Genomic DNA, 22395 nt, shown 5'->3' on the forward strand with positions numbered 1-22395 from the left:
CAGAATGGGAGAAAATAATAGCAAATGAAGCAACTGACAAACAACTAATCTCAAAAATATACAAGCAACTTATGCAGCTCAATTCCAGAAAAATAAATGACCCAATCAAAAAATGGGCCAAAGAACTAAATAGACATTTCTCCAAAGACATACGGATGGCTAACAAACACATGAAAAGATGGTCAACATCACTCATTATCAGAGAAATGCAAATCAAGACCACAATGAGGTACCATTTCAGACCAGTCAGAATGGCTGCAGTCCAAAAGTCTATAAGCAATAAATGCTGGAGAGGGTGTGGAGAAAAGGGAACCCTCTTAGACTGTTGGTGGGAATGCAAACTACTACAGCCACTATGGAGAACAGTGTGGAGATTCCTTAAAAAACTACAAATAGAATTGCCTTTTGACCCAGCAATCCCACTGCTGGGCATACACACCGAAGAAACCAGAATTGAAAGAGACACATGTACCCCAATGTTCATCGCAGCACTGTTTATAATAGCCAGGACATGGAAGCAACCTAGATGCCCATCAGCAGATGAATGGATAAGAAAGCTGTGGTACATATGCACAATGGAGTATTACTCAGCCATTAAAAATAATACATTTGAATCAGTTCTAATGAGGTGGATGAAACTGGAGCCAATTATACAGAGTGAAGTAAGCCAGAAAGAAAAACAGCAATACAGTATACTAACACATAGATATGGAATTTAGAAAGATGGTAACGATAACCCTGTATGTGAGACAGCAAAAGAGACACAGATGTAAAGAACAGACTTTTGGACTCTGTGGGAAAGGGAGAGGGTGGGATGATTTGGGAGAATGGCATTGAAACATGTATACTATCGTGTAAGAAATGAATCACTAGTCTAGGTTCGATACAGGATACAGGATGCTTGGGGCTGGTGCACTGGGATGACCCAGAGAGATGATATGGGGAGGGTGGTGGGAGGGGGTTTCAGGATTGGGAACTCATGTACACCAGTGGTGGATTCATGTCAATGTATGGCAAAACCAGTACAGTATTGTAAAGTAAAAAAAATTAAAAAAAATGAAAATGTCCCACTTTGATTCACAAAATGTAAATTTCCTACTTGCAAACTTGATACACAGCAATAAATATATAAACAAATGATTCATACATGTACTCAGAAGCTATTTAAACCATCTACTAAAAGAGACAATTTTTGAAAAATAATGAAAAGAGAGACAGTGATACAGAGAAACATTTAGAGAAAAAGAGATCTCCAAATTACCACATAAATAGGAAAATAAAGATGGTACACATCCATGGTAAAGGAAGTGATATCCAGGGAGTTGAGATGCTCTAAGGCAGGGGGGGACAGCAGAAGATATGGACTGTCAACTCCACTGAGAGCAGAGTGTAGCCCTCACAAGAGGCTGCAGAGAACTGGTCAGCAGGAGGTCAGGTTCCAGAGCTGGAAGGAGGACACACTGGGGAAGTCTGGGGTCAGGAGAGGAGAGGATGCTGTAATGGTGGAAAGAACTGGAGCTGAACAAAATACTAGTTTCTGGACAGAGCTAGCTCTCGGTAGGATCCTAGGCAAATGAAACCCAGGGACAGTTCCCACATACTGATCTATTCTCATATTCACTCTCCCCTTCAGTAGACTTGCTTTTAGCACTTTAACTTCAAGGGCCTTTTTATTGAGATACACAGTGCAAAGAAAAGTGAATTAAGAGACAGGTGTGCCCCAGGCTGGGAGGAATGAAACAGTATGGCCTGTAGACAAATTGAGACCAGGAGTCTGTTCCCAACTCTGCTTATAACCAGTCTTGTGAACTTGAGAAAACTGTGAGTTCTTCATCTGCTGAGTTTGCTAAGCCCTATCTTGTAAGATGGTTGAAATGTATGTACCATATATAAATCACATGGCAAGAGGACCAGCAAATATCACCCAATATTTAAAGAATAGCAGTAATTTATATTATTTTCATCTCAGATGATAGCATTTACCTCCCTTGGAATGTTTAATTCAGGAAATTTCAAATATGTAATATCCTTAGAGAAAGAATACTGAATCAACCAAAAAGTCTCTCTAGCTGGCAAAACTAACTTTACCCATTTGAGCATCTATCACTTAATTTTGGTATGGAGTTGTTGTGCCTAGCTGGGTACAGCTCAAGCTCCTAGATGTCATCTATCTAGGAGATTACCGTACCATTCCTTCCAGGTGTCCTTGCATCCAAACCAGCTCTGTTTACATTTATTACACTCTTGTAAAAAAGCTATCCCTCATGAGTTTGCCAAACTCCACTTAAGATAACCTAGTTAAAATGCCTTTATAATGGATCAGACCCTGGCTGTCCCAGTTTGGGGCAAACAGTACCAGCACAGTGGTTTCTTGGCATCTCACCTAAGGGGAACATCTCCATTATTTTTCAGAAACTCCCTGGAAATTATGTGCGTGGAACACCTAGTCTGCACACTGTGTTCATCTGCACTAGAACGAGAGCAAAGGACACCTTCCTCTCCTGCCCCTGGTGGAGATTTTTCTATAGTTTATCCACAATCCCAAAATAATTTGTGGCAGCAGTTTTCCATTATAGACTAGATGTTTGTGTCCCTGGCAAAATACATGTGTTGAAGCCCTAACCCCTTCCTCCTTCCCACCGTGTCCATGTAATTGTATGTGAAGGTGGAAGTTAAGGAAGATAATTAGGTTTAGATGAGGTCATGAGGATGGGGCACCTATGATGCAACTAGGCATCTTAGAAGAAGAGCAAGAGAGACCAGAATTCTCTCTCTCCATCATATGAGGACAGAGAGAAGGTAGCCAGAAAGAGAGCTCTCACCAGGAAGCGAATCCACTGGCACATTGATTGTGGACTTCCCAACTTCTGTAACTGTGAAAACTAAATGTCTGTTGTTTAAGCCACCCTATCTATGGTATTGTTACAGCAGCTTGAGCAGACTAATATAGGGCTTTTTCTATCAACTGTTGGAAGGTTTGGCCTCTACTCACCACTTCAGGACCTCAGCTAGCCCACCACACAACAGAAATGACAATTACATTCCACTGAGGACTCATAGTTTCCTAAAGTCCCAAACTGCCTTACACAGGAAATTTACACTTAACTGCCATCACCCAGTGGCAAAGAATCCTCCTGCAATGCAGGAGGCACAGGAGACGTGGGTTCAATCCCTGGTTCGGGAAGATCGCCAGGAGGAGGGCATTGCAACCCACTCTGGTATTCTTTCTGGGAAAATTCCATGTACCAGAGGGGCATGGTGGGCTATCATCCATGGGGTCATACATGACAAGTGATTGAGCAGCCAGGCAGGCAGGGCCATCATAAGGAATACCCTCCACTTCAACCATTCTTTTTACTTTACGTATAAGTCATAGAGAATATTTCAGTATCTTACTCATATGAGTGTAACTCATAAGCTCTAAAATTCTGTGAGTAGAGGCTGGGTTTTCTTTACATTAGCATCCCCAGTACTAGCGTTGAGCCTTCCCAAGAGCAGATTCTCAACGTTTGGTGAATAAAAGAGCCAATAAACACAAGGTCTACTCTAATAACACTTTATTTCTCTTACTTTCTTGAAGACACTAAGGAACTCAGACTACAGATCAATTACTTTAACAAAGCCAAAGACTAAGAGGAACAAGAAAAACTAACATTGACCATGTTTTACTTGTTTTCTATTCCATTATCCTAAATATTTTGCTAGGGGATTCTTTCACATTTCCAAGAATATAATCCCTATTGTGATGTTATATTTTCCTGTCTGGGGGTAAAAACTTCACATACTTCCTTACGGGTGGGATGATAATATTGAGCGTGTCCCTGGGAGGTGTACTGACTTTGACAGTAGTGTCAGGCCTGGCTGCATGCATGCCTTGGGCTTTCTCTTCTTCATCTCGCAAAGCTTCTTCATAATAAGTGGGGAAGTCACTGGGAACAGCATCATTGACCTTTGCCAAAAATTCCAGGACTTTCATCTTGCTGGTTTCAAGATGTGCTTTTGGGCCCCAGAGAAACTCATAACGTGGAGGATCACTGTTGGCAACCTGGCGGTACTCCAGATACTTCAGCCTCACTAAATCTTTGGTGATGAGCTTTCTGGGCTCTCCATAGATAAGGTGCTTTCTTCCAGCATACACTCGCATCGTACCCAGGTATTTCCAGATGTCTTCCTCAGCGGCACAGTTGCCCTTCAGGAAGATCATACCCAGGAGATTCATCAGGAGACCAGTCTTGGGTAAACCCCTTCCGCCACGCACCCTCCCATTGTTGGGGAGTTTCAATTTGCTGACCAGATTATAGCAGGGAACAACTGAGTCGACTTCCTTCAGCTCTACCGCAAAGACTAGCTCAATGCGCTCAGAGGCTCTCTTGAGAATCTCGGCAAATCGGTCATGGTGGCTTTGGTGGATAATCTTCAGCATGTCTTCCTTCATCATGAGCTGCTTCATTTCATACTTGTACAGAAGGAACTGCTCCAACAAGCTAGCTTTCCTGGTTAAACAGTCAGTTCCTGGGGTCTCAGTGAAGGGTGGAGCCTCATAGGCAAGTGCCCTATACTTATATTGGCCATCGAATGCTTCACTAGATCTAGTGTAAGAAAAGACTGCAGCACCGGTGATGGTTGGTATTCTTTGAGGCTCCTGCGAAGCGCTACATGACTCAGCACCAGGCAGACTCTGGGTAGTATCCTCACACTGAAGAGAGGAGGTAGTGGACTCCTCTTCTGCTGCTGCTATGGCCTGAGCACCCCCACAACTCTGGGTCTTGCCTTGGGCTTGGGGGCATTTATCACCACCACGGGCCTTACTCTTCTTACTTCGAGGCATGGTCAGGGACAGCAGGAAGGAGTATAGACAGGAGCTCAGAAGTCACGGACACCTGGAGGAAGGAGAATAAGATGCTGTAAGCACCTGAGCAGGGAGATGCCACCTTGGCTTTAACCAAGGCCACCATTGCAGGGCCCTTGGGGCACTGGTCGAGGACCTCTCAAGGCTTCTGTTTTGATCAGCCTGTCCCCTGAGAAAACTGTGGAGGATATTAGAGCCTTAGAATGCAGCCTGCCAACCCTGCTAGGGGTATTCAAGGGTGACAGCAGGGGCTGCCAGTAGGGAGCCTCTGATCTGGGTTTGAGGGTATTCTCAGTGTATAGTCAGGGTCATCACAGTCATATAGTCAATTGTTGGCAGGTCTAGAGCCTCCTCTTTTCTGATGCTTTGAAGATGACACCTAAAACCAAAGTCAGCACTTCCCTGAGACCCCAGGGGAGGAAGTGAAGGTGTTCCTTAGCCCTTCTCTCTGTCGGAGGATACCCAACTGAGAGCTATGTGGAACCCTCTCCTTCAGGGGCTGCTCGGGTCCTCAATTCTCATTAAGGATGCTCACCTGGTCGCCAGGAGGTACCTGGTATGCTTCCGCTCTGCTGAATGGTGGCTGCAACGTCATACTAACCTCATACTCTTCTCTCTCAGATTTGATGTGGATTGTCAGCCTCAGCCTGACAGTCCTGCCCTGAGCCTGCAAGTTCTGAATGAAAAACGTGGGGCCTAGATTTTTTGTGATCTATTGTGACTCTGCTTATTTAACTTATATGAAATCCCACGGGGGATGAAATACAAGCTGGAATCAAGATAGCTGGGAGAAACATCAATAACCTCAGATATGCAGATGACACCACCCTTATGGCAGAAAGCAAAGAAGAACCAAAGAGCTTCTTGGTGAGAGAGAGTGAAAAAGTTGGCTTAAAACTCAACATTTAAAAAACTAAGATCATGGCATCCAGTCCCATCACTTCATGGCAAATAGATGGGGAAACAATGGGAACAGTGAGAGACTGTATGTTCTTGGGCTCCAAAATCATGGCAGATGGTGACTGCAACCATGAAATTAAAAGACCCTTGCTCCTTGGAAGAAAAGCTATGAGCAAACTAGATAGCATATTAAAAAGCAGAGACATTACTTTGCTGACAAAGGCCCATCTAGTCAAAGCTATGGTTTTTCCAGTAGTCATGTATGGAAAAGGTCAGTTTTCATTCCAATTCCAAGGAAGGCAATGCCAAAAAATCCTCAAACTACCTCAAAAAGGCACTCATCTCACACGCTAGTAAAGTAATGCTCAAAATTCTCCAAGCCAGGCTTCAGCAGTACATGAACCATGAACTACCAGATGTTCAAGCTGGTTTTAGAAAAGGCAGAGAAACCAGAGATCAAATTGCCAACATGTGTTGGATCATCGAAAAAGCTAGAGAGTTCCAGAAAACATATATTTCGGCATTATTGACTATGCCAAAACCTTTGACTCTGTGGATCACAATAAACTGTGGAAAATTCTGGAAGAGATGGGAATAACAGACCACCTGACCTGCCTCTGGAGAAATCTGTATGCAGGTCAGGGCAGGAGTAAGAACTGGACATGGAACAACAGACTGGTTTCAAATAGGAAAAGGAGTACATCAAGGCTGAATCCTGTGACCCTGCTTATTTAACATATATGCAGAGTACATCATGAGAAAATCTGTGCTGGAAGAAGCGGAAGCTGGAATCAAGGTTGCCAGGAAAAATATCAATAACCTCAGATATGGAGATGACAAAAGTCTTATGGCAGAAAGTGAAGACGAACTAAAATGTCTCTTGATGAAAGGAAAAGAGGAGAGTGAAAAAGTTGGCTTAAAGCTCAACATTCAGAAAATTAATATCATGGCATCTGGTACCATCACTTCATGGGAAATGGATGGGAAAATCGTGGAAAAAGTGTCAGACGTTATTTTGGGGGGCTCCGAAATCACGGCAGATGGTGATTGCAGCCATGAAATTAAAACACGCTCAATCCCTGGAAGGAAAGTTATACCCAAACTAGATAGCATATAGAAAAGCACAGATACTACTTTGCAAACGAAGGTCCGTCTAGACAAGGCTATGGTTTCTCCATTGGTTATGTATGGATATGAGAGTTGGACTGTGAAGAGGGCTGAGCACCAAAGAATTCATGCTTTTGAACTGTGGTGCTGGAGAAGACACTTGAGAGTACCTTCGATTGCAAGGAGATCCAACCAGTCCATTCTGAAGGAAATCAACCATGGGATTTCTAGGAAGGAATGATGCTAAAGCTGAAAACCCAGTACTTTGGCCACCTAATGCGAAGAGTTGACTCATTGGAAAAGACTCTGATCCTGGGAGGGAATGGGGCAGGAGGAAAAGGGAACGACCGACGATGAGATGGCTGGATGGCATCACGGACTCGATGGACGTGACTCTGAGTGAACTCTGGGAGTTGGTGATGGACAGGGAGGCCTGACATGCTGTGCTTCATGGGGTCGCAATGAGTCGGACGTGACTGAGCGACTGAACTGGACTGTATGGATGTGAGAGTTGGACTATTAAAAAAAGCTGAGCATGAAAGAATTGATGCTTTGAACTGTGGTACTGGAGAAGATTCTTGAGAGTCCCTTAGGCTGCAAGGAGATTGAACGAGTCAAACCTAAAGGAAATCAGTCCTGAATATTCACTGGAGGGACTGATGCTGAAGCTGAATACTTTGGGCACTTTACGGGAAGAACTGATTCATTGGAAAAGACCCTGATGTTGGCAAATATTGACGATGGGAGGAAAAGGGGACAACAGAGGGTGAGATGGTTGGATGGCATCACCAACTCGATGGACATGAGGTTTCATTAAGTGCTGGGAGTTGGTGACGGACAGGGAAGCCTGGCATGCTGCAGTCCATGGGGTCACAAAGAGTCAGACGTGACTGAGTGACTAGAATGAAATGAACTGATTCGATGATCGGTAGTCCTCTCAATCTTTCCTTTGACCCTCTGCATGGTCTGGGATTTCTGTCTTCTTGCCAGCCTCTCCTGAGACAACCACCCAGTAACATATGAGGGTTCTCCCACTTTCCCATGGTCTCTAAGGCTGAGAATAGGCGATGGATTCTTTTGTACCCCCACACAACTCCTGGAGAGATCTGGAAATCCTTCTACTGTGGGGGAATAAACTACTCCTTATAGATAAATAAAATCTTTCACCTGCCCCACGTGCTGCCTTCCTGCCTCGCCCCCCCCCCCGCCCCCATCCCTTCACAATTCTATCCTCGCCATACCGTGAGAGAAAATGAGTGTCCGTCATCACATCACCAGTTGCACAGACACGCCAGGCTGCCAGCAGGGCAGGAATTCCCTCTGTCCTCACAGAGGGTCCTCATCCCAACCCCTGGCCACCCTAGAATGCTTTCCTTTGCTACCTTGAGGCCCCTCCCCTAAAAAAGTCAACACCTTCACAGTCTCCAAGACCCTCCTCCAAGAAGTCAGGCTGATCCCCACGTTCGGGTCTTGCCAAGCTTGACCGGAAACACAAGACCTGTGCCACTTCACTGTTCTGGGGTTGAGGTCCCCTCACACCTCACTCAAGAGTTGCGCCCTCGAATTCCTTCAGGGCAAGGCGGTCGAGCTCCTAATCCATCCTATAGAAAAGGAAGGCTCGCCTCTACCTGACCGCCATGCTTGGGTCCTCTGAGCAACAAGCAGGGCCTCGTTCGGACTTTCCACCTGCGTTTCCTCTCTCAGACCCTTGTTAGGGTCTTCTTCCCCCTCTGAACTGGGGCCACCCACTTCAACCAAGGTCCTCACCTCCTGGAGAACCTCTGGGCAGGAATCTTCCTCCACCAGAGCGTCAGGGCCTTGTGGGCGCGAGGCACGGCGTTAGGCGGGGGGGTGCGAGGCACCGGGGAGGGGGAACGATGCACGGAGCTGGGGACAAGGCACGGACGGGAGGGCCGGGCGACACGGGGTGGGGGAGGTTGGGAGTTTGGGGGGGTGTCTCCCATTCGTCATTCAGGCTCCTCACCTTGACTAGGTTCCTGCTGGAGCCTGGAAATGCTCACACGCCTGAGCACACGCACCACCGCCAGAGGCAAACTCGCTCTCCTTCCTTAGCCGCCTAGCAGGAAGTGAGTGCTAGCTACTACCCTAGGAGGAAGTGAGCGCCTCACCATAGATAGTGCCTCGATCTCTGGCGCCCCCTCTGGGAGTGGAGGGCATCCTCACTTTCACATAGGCTTCTCAATTACACTCCTTCCCGGACCTTGGGCACCTCCTTCTGTCACTGTCCTTACGACGAGGTCCTCACCTACTTGAGACTTTCCTTGCAGGAAGCTGCCTGATGGCACAGGTCTAAGAGTAAGTATACGGTTGTCCCTGCAGGACTCCCTACACGATCGGGTGCTGTTCTCCTCGGTAGTCCTGCACCCGAGTCCTGTCTCAGCTCCTGTCTCTTTAATGAATGGCTTCACAATAACCTGTGGAAACTACTGAAAGAGATGGGAATACCAGACCACCTGACCTGCCTCTTGAGAAATCTGTATGCAGGTCAGGAAGAAACAGTTAGAGCTGGACATGGAACAACAGACTGGTTCCAAATAGGAAAAGGGGTACATCAAGGCTGTGTATTGTCACCCTGCTTACTTAACTTATATGCAGAGTACATCATGAGAAACGCTGGACTGAAAGAAACACAAGCTGGAATCAAGATTGTCGCGAGAAGTATCAATAACCTCAGATATGCAGATGACACCACCCTTATGGCAGAAAGCGAAGAGGCACTAGAAAGCCTGTTGCTGAAAGTGAAAGTGGAGAGTGAAAATGCTGGCTTAAAGCTCAACATTCAGAAAACGAAGATCATGGCATCCAGTCCCATCACTTTATGGGAAACAGATGGGGAAACCGTGGAAACAGTGTCAGACTTTATTGCTCTGGGCTCCAAAATCACTGCAGATGGTGACTGCAGCCATGAAATTAAAACACGCTTACTCCCTGGAAGAAAAGTTATGACCAACCTAGATAGCATATTCAAAAGCAGAGGCATTACTTTGCCGACTACGGTCCGTCTAGTCAAGGTTGTGGTTTTTCCTGTGGTCATGTACGGATGTGAGAGTTGGACTGTGAAGAAGGCTGAGCGCCGAAGAAACTGATGCTTTTGAACTGTGGTGCTGGAGAAGACTCTTGAGAGTCCCTTGGACTGCAAGCAGATCCAACCAGTCCATTCTGAAGGAGATCAGCCCTGGGATTTCTTTGGAAGGAATGATGCTAAAGCTGAAAAGAAACTTCAGTACTTTGGCCACCTCACGCCAAAAGTTGACTCATTGGAAAAGACTCTGATCCTGGGAGGGACTGGGGCAGGAGGAGAAGGGAACGACCGAGGATGAGATGGCTGGATGACATCACGGACTCGATGGACGTGAGTCTGAGTGAACTCTGGGAGTTGGTGATGGACAGGGAGGCCTGACATGCTGTGCTTCATGGGGTCGCAATGAGTCGGACGTGACTGAGCGACTGAACTGGACTGTAAGGATGTGAGAGTTGGACTATTAAAAAAAGCTGAGCACCAAAGAATTGATGCTTTGAACTGTGGTATTGGAGAAGACTCTGGAGAGTCCCTTAGGCTGCAAGGAGATTGAACGAGTCAAACCTAAAGGAAATCAGTCCTGAATATTCACTGGAGGGACTGATGCTGAAGCTGAATACTTTGGGCACTTTACGGGAAGAACTGATTCATTGGAAAAGACCCTGATGTTGGCAAATATTGACGACGGGAGGAAAAGGGGACAACAGAGGGTGAGATGGTTGGATGGCATCACCAACTCGATGGACATGAGGTTTCATTAAGTGCTGGGAGTTGGTGACGGACAGGGAAGCCTGGCATGCTGCAGTCCATGGGGTCACAAAGAGTCAGACGTGACTGAGTGACTAGAATGAAATGAACTGATTCGATGATCGGAAGTCCTCTCAATCTTTCCTTTGACCCTCTGCATGGTCTGGGATTTCTGTCTTCCTGCCAGCCTCTCCTGAGACAACCACCCAGTAACATATGAGGGTTCTCCCACTTTCCCATGGTCTCTAAGGCTGAGAATAGGCGATGGATTCTTTTGTACCCCCATACAACTCCTGGAGAGATCTGGAAATCCTTCTACTGTGGGGGAATAAACTATTCCTTATAAATAAATAAAATCTTTCACCTGCCCCACGTGCTGCCTTCCTGTCTCGCCCCCCCTCGCCCCCCATCCCTTCACAATTCTATCCTCGCCATACCGTGAGAGAAAATGAGTGTCCGTCATCACATCACCAGTTGCACAGACACGCCAGGCTGCCAGCAGGGCAGGAATTCCCTCTGTCCTCACAGAGGGTCCTCATCCCAACCCCTGGCCACCCTAGAATGCTTTCCTTTGCTACCTTGAGGCCCCTCCCCTAAAAAAGTCAACACCTTCACAGTCTCCAAGACCCTCCTCCAAGAAGTCAGGCTGATCCCCACGTTCGGGTCTTGCCAAGCTTGACCGGAAACACAAGTCCTGTGCCACTTCACTGTTCTGGGGTTGAGGTCCCCTCACACCTCACTCAAGAGTTGCACCCTCGAATTCCTTCAGGGCAAGGCGATCGAGCTCCTAATCCATCCTATATAAAAGGAAGGCTCGCCTCTACCTGACCGCCATGCTTGGGTCCTCTGAGCAACAAGCAGGGCCTCGTTCGGACTTTCCACCTGCGTTTCCTCTCTCAGACCCTTGTTAGGGTCTTCTTCCCCCTCTGAACTGGGGCCACCCACTTCAACCAAGGTCCTCACCTCCCGGAGAACCTCTGGGCAGGAATCTTCCTCCACCAGAGCGTCAGGGCCTTGTGGGCGCCAGGCACGGGGTTGGGGGTGGGGGCGAGGCACCGGGGAGGGGGGACGATGCACGGAGCTGGGGACGAGGCACGGACGGGAGGGCCGGGCGACACGGGGTGGGGGAGGTTGGGAGTTTGGGGGGGTGTCTCCCATTCGTCATTCAGGCTCCTCACCTTGACTAGGTTCCTGCTGGAGCCTGGAAATGCTCACACGCCTGAGCACACGCACCACCGCCAGAGGCAAACTCGCTCTCCTTCCTTAGCCGCCTAGCAGGAAGTGAGTGCTAGCTACTACCCTAGGAGGAAGTGAGCGCCTCACCATAGATAGTGCCTTGATCTCTGGCGCCCCCTCTGGGAGTGGAGGGTATCCTCACTTTCACATAGGCTTCTCAATTACACTCCTTCCCGGACCTTGGGCACCTCCTTCTGTCACTGTTCTTACGACGAGGTCCTCACCTACTTGAGACTTTCCTTGCAGGAAGCTGCCTGATGGCACAGGTCTACGAGTAAGTATAGGGTTGTCCCTGCAGGACTCCCTACACGATCGGGTGGTGTTCTCCTCGGTAGTCCTGCACCCGAGTCCTGTCTCAGCTCCTGTCTCTTTAATGAATGGCTTCACAATAACCTGTGGAAACTACTGAAAGAGATGGGAATACCAGACCACCTGATCTGCCTCTTGAGAAATCTGTATGCAGGTCAGGAAGCGACATTTAGAGCTGGACATGGAACAACAGACTGGTTCCAAATAGGAAAAGGGGTACATCAAGGCTGTATATTGTCACCCTGCTTACTTAACTTATATGCAGAGTACATCATGAGAAACGCTGGACTGGAAGAAACACAAGCTGGAATCAAGATTGTCACGAGAAGTATCAATAACCTCAGATATGCAGATGACACCACCCTTATGGCAGAAAGCGAAGAGGCACTAGAAAGCCTGTTGCTGAAAGTGAAAGTGGAGAGTGAAAAAGCTGGCTTAAAGCTCAACATTCAGAAAACGAAGATCATGGCATCCGGTCCCATCACTTCATGGGAAACAGATGGGGAAACCGTGGAAACAGTGTCAGACTTTATTGCTCTGGGCTCTAAAATCACTGCAGATGGTGACTGCAGCCATGAAATTAAAACACGCTTACTCCCTGGAAGAAAAGTCATGACCAACCTAGATAGCATATTCAAAAGCAGAGGCATTACTTTGCCGACTACGGTCCGTCTAGTCAAGGTTGTGGTTTTTCCTGTGGTCATGTACGGATGTGAGAGTTGGACTGTGAAGAAGGCTGAGCGCCGAAGAAACTGATGCTTTTGAACTGTGGTGCTGGAGAAGACTCTTGAGAGTCCCTTGGACTGCAAGCAGATCCAACCAGTCCATTCTGAAGGAGATCAGCCCTGGGATTTCTTTGCAAGGAATGATGCTAAAGCTGAAAAGAAACTCCAGTACTTTGGCCACCTCACGCCAAGAGTTGACTCATTGGAAAAGACTCTGATCCTGGGAGGGACTGGGGCAGGAGGAGAAGGGAACGACCGAGGATGAGATGGCTGGATGGCATCACGGACTCGATGGACGTGAGTCTGAGTGAACTCTGGGAGTTGGTGATGGACAGGGAGGCCTGACATGCTGTGCTTCATGGGGTCGCAATGAGTCGGACGTGACTGAGCGACTGAACTGGACTGTAAGGATGTGAGAGTTGGACTATTAAAAAAAGCTGAGCACCAAAGAATTGATGCTTTGAACTGTGGTATTGGAGAAGACTCTGGAGAGTCCCTTAGGCTGCAAGGAGATTGAACGAGTCAAACCTAAAGGAAATCAGTCCTGAATATTCACTGGAGGGACTGATGCTGAAGCTGAATACTTTGGGCACTTTACGGGAAGAACTGATTCATTGGAAAAGACCCTGATGTTGGCAAATATTGACGACGGGAGGAAAAGGGGACAACAGAGGGTGAGATGGTTGGATGGCATCACCAACTCGATGGACATGAGGTTTCATTAAGTGCTGGGAGTTGGTGACGGACAGGGAAGCCTGGCATGCTGCAGTCCATGGGGTCACAAAGAGTCAGACGTGACTGAGTGACTAGAATGAAATGAACTGATTCGATGATCGGAAGTCCTCTCAATCTTTCCTTTGACCCTCTGCATGGTCTGGGATTTCTGTCTTCTTGCCAGCCTCTCCTGAGACAACCACCCAGTAACATATGAGGGTTCTCCCACTTTCCCATGGTCTCTAAGGCTGAGAATAGGCGATGGATTCTTTTGTACCCCCATACAACTCCTGGAGAGATCTGGAAATCCTTCTACTGTGGGGGAATAAACTATTCCTTATAAATAAATAAAATCTTTCACCTGCCCCACGTGCTGCCTTCCTGTCTCGCCCCCTCTCGCCCCCCATCCCTTCACAATTCTATCCTCGCCATACCGTGAGAGAAAATGAGTGTCCGTCATCACATCACCAGTTGCACAGACACGCCAGGCTGCCAGCAGGGCAGGAATTCCCTCTGTCCTCACAGAGGGTCCTCATCCCAACCCCTGGCCACGCTAGAATGCTTTCCTTTGCTACCTTGAGGCCCCTCCCCTAAAAAAGTCAACACCTTCACAGTCTCCAAGACCCTCCTCCAAGAAGTCAGGCTGATCCCCACGTTCGGGTCTTGCCAAGCTTGACCGGAAACACAAGTCCTGTGCCACTTCACTGTTCTGGGGTTGAGGTCCCCTCACACCTCACTCAAGAGTTGCACCCTCGAATTCCTTCAGGGCAAGGCGGTCGAGCTCCTAATCCATCCTATAGAAAAGGAAGGCTCGCCTCTACCTGACCGCCATGCTTGGGTCCTCTGAGCAACAAGCAGGGCCTCGTTCGGACTTTCCACCTGCGTTTCCTCTCTCAGACCCTTGTTAGGGTCTTCTTCCCCCTCTGAACTGGGGCCACCCACTTCAACCAAGGTCCTCACCTCCCGGAGAACCTCTGGGCAGGAATCTTCCTCCACCAGAGCGTCAGGGCCTTGTGGGCGCCAGGCACGGGGTTGGGGGTGGGGGCGAGGCACCGGGGAGGGGGGACGATGCACGGAGCTGGGGACGAGGCACGGACGGGAGGGCCGGGCGACACGGGGTGGGGGAGGTTGGGAGTTTGGGGGGGTGTCTCCCATTCGTCATTCAGGCTCCTCACCTTGACTACGTTCCTGCTGGAGCCTGGAAATGCTCACACGCCTGAGCACACGCACCACCGCCAGAGGCAAACTCGCTCTCCTTCCTTAGCCGCCTAGCAGGAAGTGAGTGCTAGCTACTACCCTAGGAGGAAGTGAGCGCCTCACCATAGATAGTGCCTTGATCTCTGGCGCCCCCTCTGGGAGTGGAGGGTATCCTCACTTTCACATAGGCTTCTCAATTACACTCCTTCCCGGACCTTGGGCACCTCCTTCTGTCACTGTTCTTACGACGAGGTCCTCACCTACTTGAGACTTTCCTTGCAGGAAGCTGCCTGATGGCACAGGTCTACGAGTAAGTATAGGGTTGTCCCTGCAGGACTCCCTACACGATCGGGTGGTGTTCTCCTCGGTAGTCCTGCACCCGAGTCCTGTCTCAGCTCCTGTCTCTTTAATGAATGGCTTCACAATAACCTGTGGAAACTACTGAAAGAGATGGGAATACCAGACCACCTGATCTGCCTCTTGAGAAATCTGTATGCAGGTCAGGAAGCGACATTTAGAGCTGGACATGGAACAACAGACTGGTTCCAAATAGGAAAAGGGGTACATCAAGGCTGTATATTGTCACCCTGCTTACTTAACTTATATGCAGAGTACATCATGAGAAACGCTGGACTGGAAGAAACACAAGCTGGAATCAAGATTGTCACGAGAAGTATCAATAACCTCAGATATGCAGATGACACCACCCTTATGGCAGAAAGCGAAGAGGCACTAGAAAGCCTGTTGCTGAAAGTGAAAGTGGAGAGTGAAAAAGCTGGCTTAAAGCTCAACATTCAGAAAACGAAGATCATGGCATCCGGTCCCATCACTTCATGGGAAACAGATGGGGAAACCGTGGAAACAGTGTCAGACTTTATTGCTCTGGGCTCTAAAATCACTGCAGATGGTGACTGCAGCCATGAAATTAAAACACGCTTACTCCCTGGAAGAAAAGTCATGACCAACCTAGATAGCATATTCAAAAGCAGAGGCATTACTTTGCCGACTACGGTCCGTCTAGTCAAGGTTGTGGTTTTTCCTGTGGTCATGTACGGATGTGAGAGTTGGACTGTGAAGAAGGCTGAGCGCCGAAGAAACTGATGCTTTTGAACTGTGGTGCTGGAGAAGACTCTTGAGAGTCCCTTGGACTGCAAGCAGATCCAACCAGTCCATTCTGAAGGAGATCAGCCCTGGGATTTCTTTGCAAGGAATGATGCTAAAGCTGAAAAGAAACTCCAGTACTTTGGCCACCTCACGCCAAGAGTTGACTCATTGGAAAAGACTCTGATCCTGGGAGGGACTGGGGCAGGAGGAGAAGGGAACGACCGAGGATGAGATGGCTGGATGGCATCACGGACTCGATGGACGTGAGTCTGAGTGAACTCTGGGAGTTGGTGATGGACAGGGAGGCCTGACATGCTGTGCTTCATGGGGTCGCAATGAGTCGGACGTGACTGAGCGACTGAACTGGACTGTAAGGATGTGAGAGTTGGACTATTAAAAAAAGCTGAGCACCAAAGAATTGATGCTTTGAACTGTGGTATTGGAGAAGACTCTGGAGAGTCCCTTAGGCTGCAAGGAGATTGAACGAGTCAAACCTAAAGGAAATCAGTCCTGAATATTCACTGGAGGGACTGATGCTGAAGCTGAATACTTTGGGCACTTTACGGGAAGAACTGATTCATTGGAAAAGACCCTGATGTTGGCAAATATTGACGACGGGAGGAAAAGGGGACAACAGAGGGTGAGATGGTTGGATGGCATCACCAACTCGATGGACATGAGGTTTCATTAAGTGCTGGGAGTTGGTGACGGACAGGGAAGCCTGGCATGCTGCAGTCCATGGGGTCACAAAGAGTCAGACGTGACTGAGTGACTAGAATGAAATGAACTGATTCGATGATCGGAAGTCCTCTCAATCTTTCCTTTGACCCTCTGCATGGTCTGGGATTTCTGTCTTCTTGCCAGCCTCTCCTGAGACAACCACCCAGTAACATATGAGGGTTCTCCCACTTTCCCATGGTCTCTAAGGCTGAGAATAGGCGATGGATTCTTTTGTACCCCCATACAACTCCTGGAGAGATCTGGAAATCCTTCTACTGTGGGGGAATAAACTATTCCTTATAAATAAATAAAATCTTTCACCTGCCCCACGTGCTGCCTTCCTGTCTCGCCCCCTCTCGCCCCCCATCCCTTCACAATTCTATCCTCGCCATACCGTGAGAGAAAATGAGTGTCCGTCATCACATCACCAGTTGCACAGACACGCCAGGCTGCCAGCAGGGCAGGAATTCCCTCTGTCCTCACAGAGGGTCCTCATCCCAACCCCTGGCCATGCTAGAATGCTTTCCTTTGCTACCTTGAGGCCCCTCCCCTAAAAAAGTCAACACCTTCACAGTCTCCAAGACCCTCCTCCAAGAAGTCAGGCTGATCCCCACGTTCGGGTCTTGCCAAGCTTGACCGGAAACACAAGTCCTGTGCCACTTCACTGTTCTGGGGTTGAGGTCCCCTCACACCTCACTCAAGAGTTGCACCCTCGAATTCCTTCAGGGCAAGGCGGTCGAGCTCCTAATCCATCCTATAGAAAAGGAAGGCTCGCCTCTACCTGACCGCCATGCTTGGGTCCTCTGAGCAACAAGCAGGGCCTCGTTCGGACTTTCCACCTGCGTTTCCTCTCTCAGACCCTTGTTAGGGTCTTCTTCCCCCTCTGAACTGGGGCCACCCACTTCAACCAAGGTCCTCACCTCCCGGAGAACCTCTGGGCAGGAATCTTCCTCCACCAGAGCGTCAGGGCCTTGTGGGCGCCAGGCACGGGGTTGGGGGTGGGGGCGAGGCACCGGGGAGGGGGGACGATGCACGGAGCTGGGGACGAGGCACGGACGGGAGGGCCGGGCGACACGGGGTGGGGGAGGTTGGGAGTTTGGGGGGGTGTCTCCCATTCGTCATTCAGGCTCCTCACCTTGACTAGGTTCCTGCTGGAGCCTGGAAATGCTCACACGCCTGAGCACACGCACCACCGCCAGAGGCAAACTCGCTCTCCTTCCTTAGCCGCCTAGCAGGAAGTGAGTGCTAGCTACTACCCTAGGAGGAAGTGAGCGCCTCACCATAGATAGTGCCTTGATCTCTGGCGCCCCCTCTGGGAGTGGAGGGTATCCTCACTTTCACATAGGCTTCTCAATTACACTCCTTCCCGGACCTTGGGCACCTCCTTCTGTCACTGTTCTTACGACGAGGTCCTCACCTACTTGAGACTTTCCTTGCAGGAAGCTGCCTGATGGCACAGGTCTACGAGTAAGTATAGGGTTGTCCCTGCAGGACTCCCTACACGATCGGGTGGTGTTCTCCTCGGTAGTCCTGCACCCGAGTCCTGTCTCAGCTCCTGTCTCTTTAATGAATGGCTTCACAATAACCTGTGGAAACTACTGAAAGAGATGGGAATACCAGACCACCTGATCTGCCTCTTGAGAAATCTGTATGCAGGTCAGGAAGCGACATTTAGAGCTGGACATGGAACAACAGACTGGTTCCAAATAGGAAAAGGGGTACATCAAGGCTGTATATTGTCACCCTGCTTACTTAACTTATATGCAGAGTACATCATGAGAAACGCTGGACTGGAAGAAACACAAGCTGGAATCAAGATTGTCACGAGAAGTATCAATAACCTCAGATATGCAGATGACACCACCCTTATGGCAGAAAGCGAAGAGGCACTAGAAAGCCTGTTGCTGAAAGTGAAAGTGGAGAGTGAAAAAGCTGGCTTAAAGCTCAACATTCAGAAAACGAAGATCATGGCATCCGGTCCCATCACTTCATGGGAAACAGATGGGGAAACCGTGGAAACAGTGTCAGACTTTATTGTTCTGGGCTCCAAAATCACTGCAGATGGTGACTGCAGCCATGAAATTAAAACACGCTTACTCCCTGGAAGAAAAGTCATGTCCAACCTAGATAGCATATTCAAAAGCAGAGGCATTACTTTGCCGACTACGGTCCGTCTAGTCAAGGTTGTGGTTTTTCCTGTGGTCATGTACGGATGTGAGAGTTGGACTGTGAAGAAGGCTGAGCGCCGAAAAAACTGATGCTTTTGAACTGTGGTGCTGGAGAAGACTCTTGAGAGTCCCTTGGACTGCAAGCAGATCCAACCAGTCCATTCTGAAGGAGATCAGCCCTGGGATTTCTTTGCAAGGAATGATGCTAAAGCTGAAAAGAAACTCCAGTACTTTGGCCACCTCACGCCAAGAGTTGACTCATTGGAAAAGACTCTGATCCTGGGAGGGACTGGGGCAGGAGGAGAAGGGAACGACCGAGGATGAGATGGCTGGATGGCATCACGGACTCGATGGATGTGAGTCTGAGTGAACTCTGGGAGTTGGTGATGGACAGGGAGGCCTGACATGCTGTGCTTCATGGGGTCGCAATGAGTCGGACGTGACTGAGCGACTGAACTGGACTGTAAGGATGTGAGAGTTGGACTATTAAAAAAAGCTGAGCACCAAAGAATTGATGCTTTGAACTGTGGTATTGGAGAAGACTCTGGAGAGTCCCTTAGGCTGCAAGGAGATTGAACGAGTCAAACCTAAAGGAAATCAGTCCTGAATATTCACTGGAGGGACTGATGCTGAAGCTGAATACTTTGGGCACTTTACGGGAAGAACTGATTCATTGGAAAAGACCCTGATGTTGGCAAATATTGACGACGGGAGGAAAAGGGGACAACAGAGGGTGAGATGGTTGGATGGCATCACCAACTCGATGGACATGAGGTTTCATTAAGTGCTGGGAGTTGGTGACGGACAGGGAAGCCTGGCATGCTGCAGTCCATGGGGTCGCAAAGAGTCAGACGTGACTGAGTGACTAGAATGAAATGAACTGATTCGATGATCGGAAGTCCTCTCAATCTTTCCTTTGACCCTCTGCATGGTCTGGGATTTCTGTCTTCCTGCCAGCCTCTCCTGAGACAACCACCCAGTAACATATGAGGGTTCTCCCACTTTCCCATGGTCTCTAAGGCTGAGAATAGGCGATGGATTCTTTTGTACCCCCACACAACTCCTGGAGAGATCTGGAAATCCTTCTACTGTGGGGGAATAAACTATTCCTTATAAATAAATAAAATCTTTCACCTGCCCCACGTGCTGCCTTCCTGTCTCGCCCCCCCTCGCCCCCCATCCCTTCACAATTCTATCCTCGCCATACCGTGAGAGAAAATGAGTGTCCGTCATCACATCACCAGTTGCACAGACACGCCAGGCTGCCAGCAGGGCAGGAATTCCCTCTGTCCTCACAGAGGGTCCTCATCCCAACCCCTGGCCACCCTAGAATGCTTTCCTTTGCTACCTTGAGGCCCCTCCCCTAAAAAAGTCAACACCTTCACAGTCTCCAAGACCCTCCTCCAAGAAGTCAGGCTGATCCCCACGTTCGGGTCTTGCCAAGCTTGACCGGAAACACAAGACCTGTGCCACTTCACTGTTCTGGGGTTGAGGTCCCCTCACACCTCACTCAAGAGTTGCACGCTCGAATTCCTTCAGGGCAAGGCGGTCGAGCTCCTAATCCATCCTATAGAAAAGGAAGGCTCGCCTCTACCTGACCGCCATGCTTGGGTCCTCTGAGCAACAAGCAGGGCCTCGTTCGGACTTTCCACCTGCGTTTCCTCTCTCAGACCCTTGTTAGGGTCTTCTTCCCCCTCTGAACTGGGGCCACCCACTTCAACCAAGGTCCTCACCTCCCGGAGAACCTCTGGGCAGGAATCTTCCTCCACCAGAGCGTCAGGGCCTTGTGGGCGCCAGGCACGGGGTTGGGGGTGGGGGCGAGGCACCGGGGAGGGGGGACGATGCACGGAGCTGGGGACGAGGCACGGACGGGAGGGCCGGGCGACACGGGGTGGGGGAGGTTGGGAGTTTGGGGGGGTGTCTCCCATTCGTCATTCAGGCTCCTCACCTTGACTAGGTTCCTGCTGGAGCCTGGAAATGCTCACACGCCTGAGCACACGCACCACCGCCAGAGGCAAACTCGCTCTCCTTCCTTAGCCGCCTAGCAAGAAGTGAGTGCTAGCTACTACCCTAGGAGGAAGTGAGCGCCTCACCATAGATAGTGCCTCGATCTCCGGCGCCCCCTTCTGGGAGTGGAGGGTATCCTCACTTTCACATAGGCTTCTCAATTACACTCCTTCCCGGACCTTGGGCACCTCCTTCTGTCACTGTTCTTACGACGAGGTCCTCACCTACTTGAGACTTTCCTTGCAGGAAGCTGCCTGATGGCACAGGTCTACGAGTAAGTATAGGGTTGTCCCTGCAGGACTCCCTACACGATCGGGTGGTGTTCGCCTCGGTAGTCCTGCACCCGAGTCCTGTCTCAGCTCCTGTCTCTTTAATGAATGGCTTCACAATAACCTGTGGAAACTACTGAAAGAGATGGGAATACCAGACCACCTGATCTGCCTCTTGAGAAATCTGTATGCAGGTCAGGAAGCGACATTTAGAGCTGGACATGGAACAACAGACTGGTTCCAAATAGGAAAAGGGGTACATCAAGGCTGTATATTGTCACCCTGCTTACTTAACTTATATGCAGAGTACATCATGAGAAACGCTGGACTGGAAGAAACACAAGCTGGAATCAAGATTGTCACGAGAAGTATCAATAACCTCAGATATGCAGATGACACCACCCTTATGGCAGAAAGCGAAGAGGCACTAGAAAGCCTGTTGCTGAAAGTGAAAGTGGAGAGTGAAAAAGCTGGCTTAAAGCTCAACATTCAGAAAACGAAGATCATGGCATCCGGTCCCATCACTTCATGGGAAACAGATGGGGAAACCGTGGAAACAGTGTCAGACTTTATTGTTCTGGGCTCCAAAATCACTGCAGATGGTGACTGCAGCCATGAAATTAAAACACGCTTACTCCCTGGAAGAAAAGTCATGTCCAACCTAGATAGCATATTCAAAAGCAGAGGCATTACTTTGCCGACTACGGTCCGTCTAGTCAAGGTTGTGGTTTTTCCTGTGGTCATGTACGGATGTGAGAGTTGGACTGTGAAGAAGGCTGAGCGCCGAAAAAACTGATGCTTTTGAACTGTGGTGCTGGAGAAGACTCTTGAGAGTCCCTTGGACTGCAAGCAGATCCAACCAGTCCATTCTGAAGGAGATCAGCCCTGGGATTTCTTTGCAAGGAATGATGCTAAAGCTGAAAAGAAACTCCAGTACTTTGGCCACCTCACGCCAAGAGTTGACTCATTGGAAAAGACTCTGATCCTGGGAGGGACTGGGGCAGGAGGAGAAGGGAACGACCGAGGATGAGATGGCTGGATGGCATCACGGACTCGATGGATGTGAGTCTGAGTGAACTCTGGGAGTTGGTGATGGACAGGGAGGCCTGACATGCTGTGCTTCATGGGGTCGCAATGAGTCGGACGTGACTGAGCGACTGAACTGGACTGTAAGGATGTGAGAGTTGGACTATTAAAAAAAGCTGAGCACCAAAGAATTGATGCTTTGAACTGTGGTATTGGAGAAGACTCTGGAGAGTCCCTTAGGCTGCAAGGAGATTGAACGAGTCAAACCTAAAGGAAA

General features: G+C 49.1%; 1 pseudogene; it reads right to left on the reverse strand.

Annotated features, from left to right (window-relative positions):
- Positions 1–3851: 3851 nt before the first annotated feature.
- On the reverse strand, positions 3852–4828 carry LOC138071928 (melanoma-associated antigen B5-like; annotated as a pseudogene).
- Positions 4829–22395: the final 17567 nt, after the last annotated feature.

This window comes from Capricornis sumatraensis, chromosome X (assembly GCF_032405125.1).
Source record: "Capricornis sumatraensis isolate serow.1 chromosome X, serow.2, whole genome shotgun sequence".
NCBI classification, from domain to species: domain Eukaryota; kingdom Metazoa; phylum Chordata; class Mammalia; order Artiodactyla; family Bovidae; genus Capricornis; species Capricornis sumatraensis.